The sequence below is a fragment of the Salvelinus sp. IW2-2015 genome, unplaced genomic scaffold, assembly GCF_002910315.2.
Source record: "Salvelinus sp. IW2-2015 unplaced genomic scaffold, ASM291031v2 Un_scaffold4251, whole genome shotgun sequence".
In the NCBI taxonomy this organism is placed as follows: Eukaryota; Metazoa; Chordata; class Actinopteri; order Salmoniformes; family Salmonidae; genus Salvelinus; species Salvelinus sp. IW2-2015.
This window is the reverse complement of record NW_019945522.1, coordinates 26,836-37,480: the sequence shown is the minus strand read 5'-3', so window position 1 is coordinate 37,480 and position 10,645 is coordinate 26,836.

Here is a 10,645-nt window from a genome sequence, read left to right as displayed (position 1 = left end):
AGAGAGATTTGTTAACCGCCATCAGATTTATTGCACCCTGGTGATGTTAAATCACTGAGAGTTATGTCCCTGGTGATGTTAAATCACTGAGAGTATGTCCCTGGTGATGTTAAATCACTGAGAGTTATGTCCTGGTCATGTTAAATCATGAGAGTTTCCCTGGTGATGTTAAATCACTGAGAGTTTGTCCCTGGTGATGTTAAATCACTGAGAGTTATGTCCCTGGTGATGTTAAATCACTGAGAGTTATGTCCCTGGTGATGTTAAATCACTGAGAGTTGTCCTGGTGTGTTAAATCACTGAGAGTTATGTCCCTGGTGATGTTAAATCACTGAGAGTTATGTCCCTGGTGATGTTAAATCACTGAGAGTATGTCCCTGGTGATGTTAAATCACTGAGAGTTATGTCCCTGGTGATGTTAAATCACTGAGAGTATGTCCCTGGTATGTTAATATCACTGAGAGTTATGTCCCTGGTGATGTTAAATCACTGAGAGTTATGTCCCTGGTGATGTTAAATCACTGAGAGTATGTCCCTGGTGATGTTAAATCACTGAGAGTTATGTCCTGGTGATGTTAAATCACTGAGAGTTATGTCCCTGGTGATGTTAAATCACTGAGAGTATGTCCCTGGTGATGTAAATCACTGAGAGTTATGTCCTGTGATGTAATCACTGGAGTTATGTCCCTGGTGATGTTAAATCACTGAGAGTTATGTCCCTGGTGATGTTAAATCACTGAGAGTTCATGTCCCTGGTGATGTAAATCACTGAGAGTTATGTCCTGGTGATGTTAAATCACTGAGAGTATGTCCCTGGTGATGTTAAATCACTGAGAGTTATGTCCCGGTGATGTTAAATCACTGAGAGTTACAGTGCATTTGGAAAGTATTCAGACCCCTCGACTATTTTTAATTGGTTTCAGACTTATTCTAAAATGTATTAAATTGTTTCCCCCCTCATCAATATACAACACATACCCCTAATGCAAAGGAAATGTTTTACATTTTTGAAATGTATTAAAAATAAAAAACGGAATATATAACATTCACATAGGTATTCAGATCCTTTACTCAGTACATTGTTGAATGATATTTGGCAGCAGTTACAGCCTCGAGTCTTCTTGGGTATGACGCTACAAGTTTGGCACACCTGTATTTGGAGAGTTTCTCCCATCTTTCTCTGCAGATCCTCTCAAGCTCTGTCAGGTTGGATGGGGAGCATCCACTGCACAGCTACTTTCAGGTCTCCAAAGATATTCGATCGGATTCAAGTCGGGCTCTAGCTGGGCCACTCAAGGACATTCAGAGACTTGTCCGAAGCCACTCCTGCATTGTCTTGGCTGTGTGCTTAGGGTCGTTGTCCTGTTGGAAGGTGAACCTTCACCCAAGTCTGAGGTCCAAAGCGCTCTCGAGCAGGTTTTCATCAAGAATCTCCTGTACTTTGCTCCGTTCATCTTTCCCTCGATCCTGACTATTCTCCCAGTCCCTGCCACTTAAAAACATCCGCACAGCATTATGCTGTGGACCAAAAGGCTCCTTAACAGCTTCTACCCCCAACCATAAGACTGCTGAACAATTAATCAAATGGCCACTGGACTATTTACATTGACACCCCCGCCCATTTGTTTTGTACACTGCTGACTCCCGCTGTTTATTATCTATGCAGTCACTTCACACCGCTACTACATGTACAAATTACCTCAACTAACCGTCACCCCGCACACTGACTCTCGGTACCTGCTGTATATAGCCTCGTTATTGTTATTTTATTGTGTTACTTTTCAAATATTTGCTTAACTCTTCTTGAACTGCACTTGTGGTTAAGGGCTTGTAAGTAAGCATTTCACGGTAAGGTCTACACTTGTTGTATTCAGCATTTCACGGTAAGGTCTACACTTGTTGTATTCGGCGCATGTGGTAAATAAAGTTTGCTTCCCTTAGGGATGGTGCCAGGTTTCTCCAGAAGTGACGCTTAGCATTCAGGCCAAAGATTTCATTCTTGGTTTCATCAGACCAGAAAATCTTGTTTCTCATGGTCTGAGAGTTCTTTAGGTGCCTTTTGGCAAACTCCAAGCGGGCTGTATGTGCCTTTTACTGAGGAGTGGCTTCTGTCTGGCCACTCTACCATAAAGGCCTGATTGGTGGAGTGCTGCGAGATGGTTGTCTCCCATCTCCACAGAGAACTGTGAGTGTGTTCTTGGTCACCTCCCTGACAAAGGCCCTTCTCCCCAATTGCTCAATTTGCCGGGCGGCCAGCTTTAGAATAATGGAGCCACTGTGTTCTTGGGGACCTTCAATGCTACAGATATTTTTTTGTACCCTTTCCCAGATCTGTGCCTGACACAATCCTGCCTCGGGCTCTACAGACAATTCACTCGACCTCATGACTTGGTTTTTGCTCTGACAATTACTTTCAACTGTGGGACCTTATATAGACAGGTGTGTGCCTTTCCAAATCATGTCCAATCAATTGAATTGCCACAGGTGGACTCCAATAACCTTATAGAAACATCTCAAGGATGCAATCAAGGATAAGGACAGGACAGGATGCATCTGGCTCAATTTCGAGTCTCATAGCAAAGGATCTGAATACTTATGTAAATAAGGTATTTCAGTTTTTATTTGTAATAAATGTGCACAAATTTCTAAAAATCTGTTTTCGCTTTGTCATTATGGCATTATGGTATTGTGATGTCATTATGGGGTATTGTGTGTAGATCGATGAGGAAAAAATGATTCAATACTTTTTAGAATAAGACTGTAATGTAACAAAATGTGGGAAAAGTCAAGGGGTCTGAATACTTTCCGAATGCACTGTATGTCCATGGGATCTTAAAAGAATTGAGATTATGTCCCTGGGATCTTAAAAAATTGAGAGTTTAATTGGTCCCTGGGATTTACAAATACTCTGGGTATTGGTTATTTCTCCAGCTGAGAATAACAGTAGTAGATAACTCCCTTCCAGTCAATACAATAACATGGAAGCCCTGACCTTAGACAAAGTAGAAGTCTTAGTTTTACTGCCTTTTATTTCCCATCTCCTCATATCAACATCATAAATATATCTTGCCAGCTGTGGATTTAAGATATGAGAGGAGCTTCCTGGCCTCCTAAATGTTAATTAAATTATATAATTTGGATCGAGCCATGAAAAAAAAGCCAACTGCAATTTCTATGATTAGGTTTAGCGGAAATGGAGTGTGATGCCGTAGTGGATTTTATTCATCTTGGCTTTGAAGAAGAACACTAAGTAGGCGGCGTACGTCGTCTGTCCCAAATGGCAACCTATTCCCTATGTAGTGCACTATACTTTTGGCCAGAGCCCATAACTGTGTCCCAAATGGCACCCTATTCCGTATGTAGTGCACTATATAGGGGATAGGGTGCCATTGGGGAAGTAGTCATAGGGAAGTAATTCTTCCATTAAGATCCCCTCCCACATTTCCTCAGCCAAGACCCTGGTTGAGCCATGATTAACCAAATGTTCCTAGTGTGGAGGAACACCTTCCCTGGACCATCCAGTATAGTGTTCTCTCTCTCTCTGTCTGCATCTCTCTCTTTTTCTCTAAGCCTCTTCTTTCCTCTCCCCCTTTCTCTCTCTCGGTCTCTCTGTCCCTCCTTTCTCTCTGTCTCTGTTGCTCTCGCTCACTTTCTTCCCGTGTCCTGAGGGGTCCATCAGCATCAGAGCTGAATACAGGAAGATGGCAACCGTCTGATTATGACCTTGGAACATCACAGATCTATCTCAGAGTTACATTTGACATCCTTCAGCTCTGTCTCTGTGTTCCTTTTCCATTTTGAACTCTGATTTTGGGTTCGGTACAGGCAGCCCTATCAGTGTGCCACTCAGTGTCTGTCTCCTCTCTCCGCTCCTTCCATCTTTTACTTTATGTCAGTCTGACTGTCTCTACCTCTCTTCTTCAAAAGTTATTCTTCCTCTTGTCAAGACGCTGTTTCTGAGGAGCTGGGAGTATGTTTGTGTGTGTGTGTGTGTGTTTCTGTGTGTCTGTACGTGCTGCTATCTTACATAACGTGTCAGGGTGATGGGAGATTCAAAGGCCTCCCAGATCAAAGAGCACAGATTCGCCCTGAAGTACGTGAGGAGACCTCAAACACTAACTGAAGTACTGAGGAGGACCTCAAAACACTTTACTGAAGTACTGAGGAGACCTCAAACACTAACTGAAGTACTGAGGGGACCTCAAAACACTTTTAACTGAAGTACTGAGGGGACCTCAAACACTTTAACTGAAGTACTGAGGAGACCTCAAAACACTTTAACTGAAGTACTGAGGAGACCTCAAACACTAACTGAAGTACTGAGGGGACCTCAAACACTTAACTGAAGTACTGAGGGGACCTCAAACACTTAACTGAAGTACTGAGGGGACCTCAAAACACTAAACTGAAGTACTGAGGAGACCTCAAACACTTAACTGAAGTACTGAGGGGACCTCAAACACTAAACTGAAGTACTGAGGGGGACCTCAAACACTTTAACTGAAGTACTGAGGGGACCTCAAACACTAAACTGAAGTACTGAGGAGACCTCAAACACTTTAACTGAAGTACTGAGGGGACCTCAAACACTAAACTGAGTACTGAGGAGACCTCAAACACTTAACTGAAGTACTGAGGGACCTCAAACACTTTAACTGAAGTACTGAGGAGACCTCAAACACTTTAACTGAAGTACTGAGGGGACCTCAAACACTAAACTGAAGTACTGAGGGAACCTCAAACACTTTAACTGAAGTACTGAGGAGACCTCAAACACTAGTTGAAGTACTGAGGAGACCTCAAACACTAATTGAAGTAACTGAGTGTCCTGTGTCCTCACTAACTTTACCTACAGTAGGTGGATATAGGATCCAGTCTCCTAGAGACCGTCTCATTAGTGTACCAACACTTGAATTCCGTCCTTCTGTACACACCTTTCTTCCTCTCTCATTGTCTGTCTGTCTCCATCAAGAAGTCAAAATGAGCTGTACATTGCTAACCTAAGTCCCCTAAAAACAGAATCTCTATGTGGACGATAATTGGGTCTATCCTAATTATGCCCGTTCCATTTCCATTCCAATTCCCAGTTTCCCCTCGTTAAGAACCTCGTTAGTCSTCAATGTCATACGACMCTGCGGATACTGATTAATCTGACCGATATCACAGCCTGAACATTACAATGTGGAAACATGATAACATCACTGATATCGCTGGTGAGTGCATTGGATTACTCACAGGGYCTTGGCACAGTGCCAAACATGCCATCTAGAGTGCATTTAACCATTGACATCATTTAGCTCATTTGCATGATCAGGGATGCATGGTTATGATGTACAAGCACCTCCTCTTAAAGCCATACTGCTTGAGCCTGTTTGACAAACATCCCCATTCACCTTGAACCTGAAATACTCAGTAGTCAACAGTGTGGYGGTGATGTTATAGAAGMGAAAAGGGGGATACCTAGTCATCTGTACAACTGAATGTATTCAACTGAAATGTGTCTTCCTCATTTAACCCAACCCCTCTGAATCAGAGAGGTGCGYAGYGGCTGCCTTAATGSACGTCCACGTCATCYACGCCCGGGGATCAGATGTTGTTGGGAGTTAACTGCCTTGCTCAAGGGGAGAACGGCAGATTGTTCCACCTTGCCGGCACAGGGAWTCGAACCYGTTACTTTTTGGTTACTGGCCCAARGCTCTTAACCGCCAGGGGATATGGTGTAATATGAGACAAGCCAATGGATGTAGAGTAAAACATAATGGTGATGTGTCAGATTGAACCTGTCCATCACTGTCTGCAACCAGGAAGTCGAAGCGGTTTAATTGATGGAGGTAGATCCTTATCGCCATGGGAACAGTCGTGACAGGCGTATTGACACGTTTTGCCACCCTCGGGGCTCGACGCTCATTTATGTGGGGATTCTCACTGACACAAGCACACACACACACACACACACACACACACACACACACACACACACACACACATCTCTACCTCCAATCTCTCCCTAGCAGGCAGGACATCTGCATCGACTTTACAGAGCTGTAGAACGTTACAGGTGTGTCCAAGGAAAATCAATAGCTAGCGCACAATAAAGTGAACCCAGGTGTAAATTAGCACACTAGGGAGTCAGAGAGCCGTTTACTCTCACTGTCAGAGGGGATCATTTACTATTATTTAGTCTAACACACTGAATAATGTGGGTGTTTTAGGATATAYACTATCATTTGCTTGAGTTGAACGAGATGTGAAGTGAATGCCCCACAGAAATAGCTGAGGATCACATTTAATGAATGAAACATGGTTAAATGGATTGTTAGCCCTGCGTGCTACAGCTACGTTGTAGTCATCCTCACTATACCATGTCTGTATAGATGAACGTCTTCTAGATAGATAAGAGAGATTAGAAACAGGCAGCATGAAAACATGTCAACAAGCAAACAAACGGATGAAAACTACAACCCAGAACCACTTCCCTCCACAGTGGATATCCCCGTTTCTTCCCCTGCCTCCTCCGTCCCTTCATTCATCCCTCCATCTATCAGTACCTTCCTCCCCTGCCTCCTCCGTCCCTTCATTCATCCCTCCATCTATCAGTCCCTTCCTCCCCTGCCTCCTCCGTCCCTTCATTCATCCCTCCATCTATCAGTCCGTTCCTCCCCTGCCTCCTCCGTCCCTTCATTCATCCGTCCATCTATCAGTCCCTTCCTCCCCTGCCTCCTCCGTCCTTCATTCATCCCTCCATCTATCAGTCCCTTCCTCCCCTGCCTCCTCTCCTCCGTCCCTTCATTCATCCCTCCATCTATCAGTCCCTTCCTCCCCTGCCTCCTCTGTCCCTTCATTCATCCCTCCATCTATCAGTCCCTTCCTCCCCTGCCTCCCAGGGCTATTGATGGAAGGCCAGGCCTGCTGAATACTACACCTCTCCCTGGACGCTGGCTGGGTCGCTGGCAGCACGGAGGACACACACAATGTTCTTATCTTCTCTCTCTCCCCCCTGGCCCCTCCTCTCCTAATCTCTCTCCTCACTCTCCTCTTCCTGTCTCCCCTCCTCCTCCCTCCCCGCTCTCCCTCCTCTCCTCTTCCAGTCTCCCTCCTGCTCTCTCTCCCTCCTCCTCTCCCCTCCCGCTCTCTCTCCCCATCTCCCCTCCCGCTCTCGCCCTCCCTGTCTCCCCTCCCGCTCTCTCTCCCCTCCCCCTCTCTAGTATGGCAGGTAATTGCAGTCTGTGGGGGACAGGTGCTCTCACAATAGAACCCCGTGTCCAGGCTGCTCCTTTCAAGAGCCATGTAATTACCTAATTGAAAAGCTCCCAGGGGAGACAGAGGGAGACACACGGGAGACTGTGGGAGAGAGGGAGCGTGGAGGAGAGAGAGCGATAAGGTCGCTGGATGGAGAAGAGCAGAGGCAGCTTCTCTGTTGATCCAGAACCACACCCTCCTCTTAACTCAGATCATGACAGAGGCAACATTGTTGAGCGGGATGGAGGGTGGGATGAATAGAGATGGGGGATTGTAATGAGAAATGTATTGTTAAATGATGATGGTCACGGAAGAGTGAAACACAAAAGAGGCGTGGGGTCACTCCATTTCTGATGTCACTGCTCTTTTCACCACAACACTTCTGTTGTGTTCACTTGACAGGGCCCTATTGAGTCGGATGGAGAGGGATATGGAGAGATGCTGTCACAGTCTTCTTTAAAGACCTCATTTTTTATTCTATACCCTGTCTGTCCCTCACCCACGGTTTCCACAAACTGAATGTTGAGTTGCCTTGAGGGGAGGGAGAGCTGTACGGCAACGTTCTGTGGTGGTGTTCTGTAAGGCCTTGTTATATTTGATTCTATGTCTGTCCTACATAAACTGTCCTGCTTTGAGCGGCACCTGAGGAGAACTGATGGCTTCTATAACATAGATGTAGAGGGGTATAAACTGGAGGAGAACTGATGGCTTCTATAACATAGATGTAGAGGGTATAGATGTGAACATTGGTTCTGTTGACTCTCGTAGGTTTGTTTTTCACTGAACAAAGAGATCCACAAACTACCTTGAAGACTAAAACATTGAAAAGCCCATTGGCTGAAAGTTTGGAGCTTTTGAAGAAAGTTGAAAGCTTTGAAACAAGGACGTGAGAGTTACTCTCCCTTTGTCCTTGGGAGAAATTCTACCGCTCATAGTCAGGTACCATTTTTACTTCTGTGTCTTTGTATCAGACGTCTGTGGTTCTTGGTTCAAACGAGAGGAAAGATATTTCCCAAGGCTAGCATATTTAACTACCGCAGACTCAAGCTGCTTCCATTTATGTTTGAGGCAAGACATTTTATAATAATTGTCCTCTCTGGAAAGACAGATGTCTTACTCGCTTTTTTGATTTGCAACAGGGGCCGGAATCTTTAAATATTGTGAAAATACTTGACGACTTTATTCACAAAGTTATGTGAGTCACGGTAGCCATACGCTGAATGTGGGGAAAGAGGCAGTAACACTGTCAGATGTAAAAGCATGTTTCCACCTATAATCACTGAACGCAATGACAACATAATCAGAGTGGCGTTAATGAGGCCTCGTTGATTGCAGTACCAGTCTCAATATCAGGGGAAGCTGACATCACCATCTAGTTGAAGACCAAGCCATCCACCGACATGGAAATAAGCAACAGATAGGGTGTGTCCCAAATGGCACCCTATTCCCTAAATAGTGCACTACTTTAGACAAGGGCGCATAGGCCTCTGGTCAAAAGTACATGCACTATTTAGGGAATAGGGTCCCATTTGGGACTCACATATATGAAGGAACCTCTCTCTCTCCCTTCGTTAGTTTTATCTCCATCTCTAATCCCCTGTCCCTAATAGCTGGGACATCCATTTCCTCATGTACATCTAGAGATGGCATATGGCAAGTACTTCAAATGCTATGTGCGGAAGTCATCCTTCAAATATGTTACATCTTTACTTCTCAGCCAAGGGAGTCGAGTTGGGCGGGAAGGATGAAGGGGGGTTGGCATGGAGGGAGAGACGGAGATAGGGAGGGAGTTGGCATGGAGGGAGAGACGGAGATAGGGAGGGAGTTGGCATGGAGGGAGGGACGGAGATAGGAGGGAGTTGGCATGGAGGGAGGGACGGAGATAGGGAGGAGGGACGGAGATAGGGAGGGAGTTGGCATGGAGGGAGGGCCGGAGATAGGGAGGGAGTTGGCATGGAGGGAGGGCCGGAGATAGGGAGGGAGGGCCGGAGATAGGGAGGGAGTTGGCATGGAGGGAGGGCCGGGATAGGGAGGGAGTTGGCATGGAGGGAGGCCGGAGATAGGGAGGGAGGGCCGGAGATAGGGAGGGAGTTGGCATGGAGGGAGGGACGGGATAGGGAGGGAGTGGCATGGAGGAACGAGGGAGGGAGGGGGGAAGCTGGTAGCCTGTCCTCTTCATGAGTCCCTGTCCTTCAATGATCGATTGACAAAATACAGACAAAATGTCCCTCTGACTTCATTCATATTAATCCAGTCTTTAAGCCTTTCTGCCTTGACAGCCTACTCTTATGATTAGACACTTGGCATCTACTCATAGGATATGCTCCTGGGTAGGTACATGTATATCCTTATATCAACATTGTAATTACAGATTTGGTTGTTAACTTCAGGATCGGTGGGTCCCAACGGGACGGTTGAGCTAACGTAGGCTAATGCGATTAGCATGAGGTTGTAAGTAACAAGAACATTTCCCAGGACATAGACATATCTGATATTGGCAGAGAGCTTAAATTCTAGTTAATCTAACCTCCCTGTCCAATTTCAGCAGCTATTACAGTGAAATAATACCATGCTATGTTTGAGGAGAGTGCACAGTTTTGACACTTGAAATGGCACATTTGGGCAGTCTTGACATAAAATTTTGAACATAAATGCAATGGTTCATTGGATCCATCTACAACTTTGCACTCCACTTCTGCCATCTAGTGGCCAAAATCTAAATTGCACCTGGGCTGGAATAATACATAATGGCCTTTCTCTAGCATTTCAAAGACGATGACACACAAAAAAAATGTTTTGTTTTAGCTTTTACCAGAAAAGCTGATGACAGGTGAGCAGATGACAGGTGAGCTAATGACAGGTGAGCTAATGACAGGGTAAACTGATGACAGGGTAGGCTGATGACAGGTGAGCTGATGACAGTGTAAACTGATGACAGGGTAAACTGATGACAGGGTAAGCTGATGACAGGGTAAGCTGATGACAGGGTAAGCTGATGACAGGGTAAACTGATGACAGGGTAGGCTGATGACAGGTGAGCTGATGACAGGTGAGCTGATGACAGGGTGAGCTGATGACAGGGTGAGCTGATGACAGGGTGAGCTGATGACAGGGTGAGCTGATGACAGGGTAAGCTGATGACAGGGTGAGCTGATGACAGGGTGAGCTGATGACAGGGTGAACTGATGACAGGGTAAACTGATGACAGGGTGAACTGATGACAGGGTAAACTGATGACAGGTAAACTGATGACAGGTAAACTGATGACAGGGTAAACTGATGACAGGGTAAACTGATGACAGGGTAAACTGATGACAGGGTAAACTGATGACAGGGTAGGCTGATGACAGGGTGAGCTGATGACAGGTAAACTGATGACAGGGTAAACTGATGACAGGGTAAACTG